The sequence below is a fragment of the Rhyacophila brunnea genome, unplaced genomic scaffold (genome assembly GCF_057557595.1).
Source record: "Rhyacophila brunnea isolate RB1 unplaced genomic scaffold, BYU_Rbru_1.0 scaffold_4, whole genome shotgun sequence".
NCBI classification, from domain to species: domain Eukaryota; kingdom Metazoa; phylum Arthropoda; class Insecta; order Trichoptera; family Rhyacophilidae; genus Rhyacophila; species Rhyacophila brunnea.
In genome coordinates this window covers 9,990,287-10,000,000 of record NW_028233068.1, presented here as the reverse complement: position 1 = coordinate 10,000,000, position 9,714 = coordinate 9,990,287, and positions in this window count along the sequence as shown.

Sequence of the window (9,714 nt, the reverse complement as noted above, 5' to 3'; positions counted from 1 at the left end):
TTATCTATTACAGGTTGGCTTAGGCGAATTTAAAAAAATGAACCAACAATATGTGTAATATGTATTCTTAATCCAACGAAAACCAATAAAAGTATGAATGAAAAAGTGTGCATAATTTCGTCGTATCGTCCAAAGTATACCAAAACTATTATGTTTAGGTTTAAGCAGGGTTTAATTGATTTTTAATAACTAACCAACACCATCTGTAAATTATAGTCTTAGTTCAATAAAAACAAATACGTATGACTGACAAAGTTTAATCTGCACTATTTATGCTCGATCTTAACAGCCTACCTCCGCCCTTCGCTACTGGTACCTACGTAAAGGCCACAGTGTTGACAATATTTTTTCTTGTAATAATATGCATTGATCGTAACGATGATAAGTCGTGCTGCGATGACCCATTGGCTTGACATACTCCATTTTTATTTTATTGTTAGGTCATGTCATCGCCTGACATTACTATTTTCATATTGCTATGAATCGATCACCAATTACCTGCCACCCTTAACACGTCGAGTTTTCGCCTCATTGATTAGAAGGGCTGTTTTTTATAATATTCACATCTTGTCCCTTAGCTCAATAAAAATTATGTTGGGTAACTGTTTTTAGATACCTTATTTGAAATAAAATCTATTATCTAATCTATCTAATCTATGCTATTGCCACTCAATGCTTATTAGTCACACCGGGATTAGATTTAACGTTAAATTCATCAAATTCTGTTGTAAGTGTAAAAAACAAAGTAAAATTCGACGCACAGAAATATCCTGAAAATTCCTGTCATTAATTAAATACAATAAAAAATAATATACAGTATGTACTTATTTCAATAGTTTCTCATTCGCCGCCATGTTGTGCCATCATTAGGGTGCCACTAGATATAATTAGCATGTTATTTAAATGTGGTAAGTAAATAGTAATTAAATGCTCCGCGGCGAAGTGGTAATAATCAGCTCATCTATTATATACACAAGACTGCAATGGGCCATTATCGGTAGCTATCGAGGGTACTTTATCATTTTTTGTATCGAAGTATTAGCACTACTTATTACAATTACAATAAGTTAGTGCTATGTTTGAACAGCACCTCTCTTGGCTGTGCTAAATTTTAAAGTGATATAGACAGTTTTGACTGCTTAGACGGCTAACTTATTGTAATTGTTACAATAAGTGCTAATACTTCGACACAGAAAATGAAAAACTACCCTCGATAGCTGCCGATTGCGGCCTATAGCATTGTGTATAGAATATATGCGCAGGTCCGGTTTTGTCTGCTTCAGTGGGACATTGTGAACAAATACATAGTTACCGCTATTTACACTACAGATACAAAGTTACTTATTATTTAAGATATTGACAGTAATAAAATGAAAATCTAACAAATTCTTTGTTAAAAAATAAATGTTGTTAGTATAAAAAATTATAATATTGTGCATTTTAATTATTATTACATTTTATGGAATAACTACTACTTAACACAACGATATCGTCACATTGTCATGTTAATAAAAATAATATGTTTAATTCAAATGAATCATTCCAACATTTCCTCAAAATTTATGAATTTAGCATTCTTTATTGAACATACATAATATTTAACATGAAATAGTCTCAGAAATAAACCAACTGAATGGACAGTATGTCTAATGAAGGGTGCTACATTCATCATTATGCAGGTATTTGTGATATACTATATCACATTGGCGAAGGGTGGGGTAGGCTGTTAAGATCCGACATAAATAGTGCAGACTAAACTTTGTCAGTTAAACGTATTTGTTTTTATTGAAATAAGACTACAATGTGTAGATAGTGTTCAATTTAAACCTGCCGAATCCAAGCCATAGGAGATAAAAGTCTAAAAATATATATGTATCTATAAAATATCTAAAATTATTTATGGTTTAATGGCATTTTTGTCGATTATAGTTTGGTTAGGCAGGTCTTTAAAAACTAACCAACACCATCTGTAATACGTATTCTTAATTTAAAAAAAAAACAATTAAGTTTGACTGACATAGTTTAGTGTGCAGTAGGTATGTCGAATATTAATAGCCTACTTCCAGCCCTCGCCACTGATATATCATATTATTATTTCCTGCAGATAACTGATGTCGTCAGATGCTATATTTATATTTTAATATATTGGCGAAGATGATGGCGACAACTGGATTTGGAGGATATTTAGCGGCATGGATCCTGATTCTTCTCAATCTGACACTATCCGTAAGTAAACACAGCATTAGCTATATTCATATTATATAGTTTATGCTCATTTTATCGTGTATATAATTCTATATCGTATATAAAACGGTTGTCACGTAAGTTGTACGTAAAACATTTCACAGTTTCACAGTTCGTTGTGAGCTTTCTTATCGGAAGGAGATGACCGTTTACTATACGGTCTCCAGTTTTATTCGATTCAATATGAACATGTTTTCAATTTTCATAGCTCATTTGGCAAATTTCTTGAATTCAAGAATGACCTAACAAATAATCCAGTATATCAGCTATTTTCAAAATTTGTTTGCTGCTGGCTTCCTGTAAAATGTAAGCTGACAAGAACCGTGTTTTATTTAGACATGAATTTTATGTCAGTACTATACGAGCCAAAGAGGTTGGACGGTCTTTAATATACGGTCATATATTTCCGATACAACATTTCACGGTAAAGTGTGATACGGTTAACTGCATACGTACAAGTTTCCGGACACGTTCAAAATGTGGTCACAAAATACGCTTTTTCAGTATCAACTGAAAGGGAAACGATACAAATAGGGAATACAAAATTAATGGGACTAGCTTACTTACCCTGCCGGGTGTGGTAGCAGTTTTGAAGCAGGTTTTGTTTTGATATTTTAGGCCATAAAATCAATGAACTCGAAACGTACCGACTGCCTTTAAATATTGAATGCGCATTATGTTTACGTGACAAATGTTAATGTATATTATGAGACAGACGTGACTATTAAAAATAACATGTTCTTTAACACGTGTTTAAGTTTATGTCACATTTTTCCACATGTAAGATCTACACCCTGTTATACCATACCCTCTGTGTAAGCCAGTTCCCATTAATTTTCTGCTCCCTGGTTCTGGCAATGGGGAGGATGAAAGCGCTCGGTAAAATAGTAAAGTTCTTTATCAAACTTGAAGAGAGGGCTTGAACAATGGATTTTTACTGAAATATGGATTGTTTCTCTCATTATTTAAATTAATTATATTAAATTATGTTGCTTCATTTTCAGGTGACAGGGCTCGGTTTACTTGCCTGCGGAATTTGGTCTATCGTAGACTCGCCAAGTTTTCAATCATCTGTTTTCTATTTGGATACAACTCTGGGCAAGGTAAGGGTTTTTGGATACAAAATTATATATTTTTTGATTTACTTGTCTTCTTATTCTTTCAACCTGTCGCGACCCAGTCAACTCTCGCGCCTTCCGCCAGATCTCTAGATCGCGTAGATATCTTTTGTAGCACCGCTGCAGGCGCGGGAGGGCCGGCCACGGCGCCGAAACCCTTGAGGTTGTGCCACAAGGGTACGAAGTCAAATTTAAATTATTTTTTTTACACATATGTAGTGAACATTATAAATTATTAATCCAAGACGTTCACAACATGACATTTAGAAACAAAGAAATATTATTTAAACAGTATTATATAGGTACCTAAAAGTTATTAAACAGTAGTAATTAAGTGTAAATACAAAACATATATATATATAAATTAGATACAAAGGAAGTACACCGAATGAACTAAGCAGACCCTATTTTAAGAAATTATAAAACAATGCCCACCTATACTCATTCTCACGCAGGTGGAATATGTCAATATCCGAAGTGATTTGGTGGAACAGAGTTATTGCCCTCCCATTTGGCATTACCAATGCAGGTTAGTTCTGTACCTTAGGAGAACAAATAACTGATGCTCCCGATTTCTAAGATAGTTATCAGAGACACACAGGTCAATACTACCAAGAATGGCACTCTCTGGCGGCATCCAGAACACATGTTCCAGCCATGTTAAGCGTCTCTTCGTGATTACCTCAATCACCGGTAGCTGCCGTGTCTGCTTACGAACTCGAGTAAGGAGTTCCAGGTTGAGGCGGCTAGGTGCGTTCTTTTATCTCCTAGTTACTCATAAAGTCCTTCGAACACCCAGTATCCATCGCAAACATCAGGTCAGCTGAATGCAGAACTATTCTAACTCACATTTGAAATTTTTTAGAAGAGAGTTCTTTCAAACGACATACTAAAAATATTTATTATTTGTACAGATAAATGTATACATCATATTTTAGTAGGACTTCTTTTTCTTATTGTGCCATCCCCTAGCGGAGGTCGGCCACCATCAAGGCGATCTTATCTTTGTCGTCTGCTACCCGGAACAGTTCGGTGGAGTTAGTAGGACTATTGACGAAAGTAATGTTGCATAAATGTGGGTATATAAATAATAAATGACTTAAATAATATGATGTTTCAAAGAATGCCTCTGTAAAATATTTCAAATGTGAGTTAAAATAGTTCTGAAGACTATCTGTTCTCGAAACTCAGTATACGGTTGCTCTGAGTCATCGTAAGGTCCCATGATTTGCTACCGTAAAGTAGCACCATCACAATGCAAGCGTTGAGTATGCGACATTTGGTTTTGACCGAGTACAGTGAGTCATGAAAATATATAATATAAAATTGTTTACTAACTGTAAAATTCATTTTTTGTTATAACACATAATCACAATAAATAATGTAAGGTATAATTTCAGACACACTGAAACAACATCATAATCGGTTAAAATAGTGACATTGCTATAGACGGCAGTCTCCGTGAATACCGTTTTATAGACGTACAAATTAGCTTGATATTTGATTGGATTGGCTTACATAGTCTGAATAATAGAAGACGCCACTGGCGTCGGGTTTTCCTGGAAAATTTTCCTAAATAATGCATGCAACCTGCCAGCTATACAATATGATAGGGTGATCATAAAACAAAAGAAAGACATTCTCATCTGAATGTTACATTGAATTTGAAACTTGTGTTATTTGAAATCTGCTGCAAATAAATCGTACTTCTCATTGCTGCCCATATTCAAATCTATAAATGTCCACAGAAAAACTAAGACCCGGCTCTATAAAACCATCATACGCACAGTCGTTGCGTAAGGGTACGAGTCATGGATGCTAAATATGAAAGCAGCTGAAATGGTGGACTGCTTTGAGAGAAAGATCCTGAGGCGGATATACGGACCCATGAATGATGGTGAGGAGTGGAGAATTAGGTACAACACGGAACTATACCGCTTATATCAAGATTCAAAACTCTCCACCTTCATAAAACTCCAGAGGCTAAACTAGGCAGGCCATGTCCAGCGCATGCCTGAGTCACGGATACCGAAGAAGATCATCGAAGGAAACCCAGGGGGAAAAGGCCAGTAGGAAAACCACGCACACGATAGGGTGATAACATCACAAAAGATGCCAACCAGCTGCTAAAAATCAGAAACGGGAAAAGACGTGCGGAGGACCGTTCCGGCTGGAGGACGGCGATGGAGGAGGCCAGGGCTCGACTTGAGCTGTAGCGCCATCGAAGAAGAAGAAGTTATTTTGAATTAATTTCTTGCTCTAAAAGTTCTTCGACCCAATATTGTTGACCTCCACAGTTGTGTTTCCTGCAATTGGGCGGATTTTTAGTTCATCTGTTGTCTTGTTTTGCATGGTGGTATTAATCGAAACTATCCTTCGAATCATGGGTTTGGCAAATACACATATTGTTTTTAAATTTGTATTTGGAGTCAGAGTATGGACCTAATAGGTTGAGTAAGTGACTTACATCTATTTCTCGTAAAAACAAACAAATTTTAATACAATCATCCACTCTGTGGAGGCCCGTATGATCCAATTAGGATCGGATATAGTCAAGAAAAAGAAAAGAAAAACAATTAATCAATTATATTCATACATACATTTACCTTATAATACAAATTATGTATAATTCCCGAATATACTTATGATCATACGGTATATAGGACTTTTCATTGGAACTATCGATTTCTTCCTCGCGGTTTTCCCGACATATATACCGACAGTAGGATAATATAAGACGCTGGTTGATAAAGCTTAAAGAAAATGTATTTCTATACATTTTACTTAAGGGGGTACATGCTCAGCGTAGGTCAAAATGGAACTTTTATTGCATTTTCAAAGCATGATCCTGGCCATTCCTTACACGTTGTATATAATCTATTTATATAATTTTGAAGCCTCATTATCCTTTATATTTATTTTAAACATTTGATGACTGCATAAAGTATTTTTATTACATAAAATAGTATTCTTTTAAACCTGTAACTAACTGTAAACATGTACCTAACCGAAAAAAAATCTTTTTTTTAAAACGGTACATGTTCAAACACGCGCGTTAACATGATCTTACTCCCTACTTCAGTTTTATTATGTCAATTTATGGGTACGGCCGCATGTTGTAGCTTAACCACTGGGGAATATCAAAAAAAATGGCGTATTTCAAAAAAACACTACCTTATTCTTAGGTCAATAATTATTACAAAGCAATCATTATTCGTAGGATGTTTATCACACTTAGATGGTCAAAGACATAGCTTATAATTAATATCTTAAGAATTATCTTCAAATGTGTTAATCTTGCCCATTTTTTGAATAATAAAATGCCTAATTCTTGTCAAATTTGGGATCACAGAGATTATCAATATATTTTTTTATCGTAAATATTTCACTATAATAATGTCAACATAAATTATACTAATGGTTTTATAAATACGTTTAAAAATTAATAAATGTAAAAATTCTTAACACCACTGCACATGCATGTACTGAAATATGACTATTTTCTAAAACATTAGAGCGAGAGGCTTAAAAGAATACTATTTTATGTAATAAAAATACTTGATGCAGTCATCAAATGTTTAAAATACATATATAATGGATAATAAGGCTTCAAAATTATATAAATAGATTATCTACAACGTTTAAGGAATGACCAGGATCATGCTTTGAAAATACAATAAAAGCTCCATTTTCACCTACGCTGAGCATGTCCGCCCTTAAAGCATAAGATGACTCAATTCTACTACTTTTTAGTATTTCCACACATACCTACACTTTATTATGTATGTTTTCAAGTTAATGTATCTTATATGCATATAATATTATTCGGTCTCATGTATAATGTGTTTTATTTTCTTGACCACTAAGTAGTCAACGATTAAGATTTTAATATTACATAGATAAATAAAAATAAGAGATTTGAAATAAATTATGTGGCGTAAAAACGTCGTGGCAAATGAAAATTCAAAGAATTCGATGGATTGGTCCCGCGTAGAGGTTGTGATTGAGATTGTTCGTCTTTTGTAATTCTCGAAAAATCATTCGATAAGTTGATTCTTCTTGAAATTATTTGTTCAGATATTTCGACATTCTCATTTCTTGAGAAATCATCAATGAGAATTTCGAGAATTAGATTTTTTACCAGGACTATAATTAAAAGAAAATAAATAATTGGAAGAAACTTTGCCAGTTAATCGTTTTTCTTGCCATGATTTAGGGGCTTAGATGTTTAGAGTAACTTGCTGATGAAAACTTAATAATGCTGACCAACGGATAAGTGAGCATCATCCGGTTTGATTTAGGCAGGGTTTAATTGAATTTTAAAAACTAACCAATACCACCTGAAATTTGTATTCTTAGTTCAATGAAAACAAATAAGTATGACTGACAAAGTTTAGTCTTTACTGTTTATGTCAGATCTCCACAGCCTGCTTCCAACCATCGCCATCAAATTTTGATCCGGACAATGTTGTAATTAACTAAAATGTACTATTTACTATAACAAAACAAATCAATTAAAACATTATAGCACCTGTACCAAAAGTGTGTAAATTATAATTATCTCGATAATAACAATTCACACGCAAAAGTGCTGACTCTCTCGCCAATCTCATTCTTCAATCTATTGTCATTGTATAGCGCGATTTGGTTGTGAAAATTGGTAAGCGTCGAAATGCTATGCGCGTTGTAGTTTGTGTTTTTTCTGGCAGGTTCGCCACTATAGTTCTAATGCACATGTACATACGTAATGCAAGTTCCAGCTACTGCGTGAACATTTAGAAGCAGCTAAACTTTTTTGATCCATGCATCCAATCCTGCAACTTGCACGATAATACGTGTTTACATTCGCGTTTTATTGTACTGCTGCCAATAAACCCATGCACGTCTAAACGGATTATAACGAATAGTACGAAAAATATATTTCTAATGGTTTTAAGTTTTGTACTATTCCATTTGAGTCGTTTTTTGAGACTCGGGTTTCGCCTTTCGACATCTCAAGGCGCTGTGTATACTCACACACACTGACAACGAACACTCTTAACTCTATCTTATACCTATACTAAATCAATACAATACAGTAGATAAAACTGCATTAGCTACCTATCAAGTCAAGGATCACAATAAAAAATATAACAAACAAATTATGAATAGTTAGTAAAAAAAAACCTCTATCTTAATAATAATAATACACTCGATAAGCATATTATAATAAATCGTCAAACCTAAGAAAAACATAATTTTACACATTGAATTTATGTAAAAACTGATCCCCGACTGTTTATTTTCAACGTGTAATTTTAACATTAGAAATAAAAAAAACAAATACATACTTTAAATATGAGGCATCTAAATCTACGTTTGCGTAGACGTCGATTCCGTTGGCGTAGACCGTAGAGGCCGTGCCGTAGAGTTTGAGAAATTTCATAATATCGGCCTTTCTGTGTGCAGGGAAGTTGGGGGAGAGAAATGCAACTCTTCAAAGGTCAACAGCCCCCGAGAAACTATAATGGAGGCAATTTACGTCCCACATAATATATTCACGAGTCACACAGACTAAAACATTACGATCGCATTATTATATTATTATCAATACAATATTATTTCTATAATCACCAAAACATTATAATAATATTATTAGCTGCCTGGTAATACTCCGTATGAAAGCTAAATAAATGTAGTATGGTGTGGGGCTTAGGTAGTGATAAATAAAAATTAGTATAGCGATGTTCTAACATTGACACCTCGTATAACAGACATTCGAATTTTTTCATACTTCAAAATAAACTATTTTTGTTTATTCAACGAATAATTCACAAGCTTTAAGGCTATATTTCAGCTGCGGCACGGTCTAAAACGATCGTGACTACGCGACGCGAAGATTGTGCAAATGACGCGTGCAGAACAAAACATAATTTGTCATAAAAAGTCGACATGCGTCCATTTAATGTTATGTTTATTGTTCTATTACTAATAATAATAATATATTCATTGACATGTTTTCCTTTTCAAGTATATGGGTAACGTTTTTTAGTCACCTTTACACGATTTAAGAATTAATTCCCCCGTCGCCATCACAAAACAAATTGACGTGTTCACAGCTCGACTTTCGCTCTCCGATTGCCAGCCAGTCCGAAATTTCGTCGCACCTATAGTTGAAAATTATTTTCCGTTTCACTGAAGTATGCTCTTAGGAATATAACGATGTTTTTATACATAAATAAAAAGAATGTTACATTCTTAAATCTTGTGAATTATTCGATGAATAAAAAAAAAGTTAATTAAATAATTAGCAAGTTCAAGTAAGTTACAACAAAAAATAATTTCGGAGTGATCCGTGACGTCGGTTAGTAAT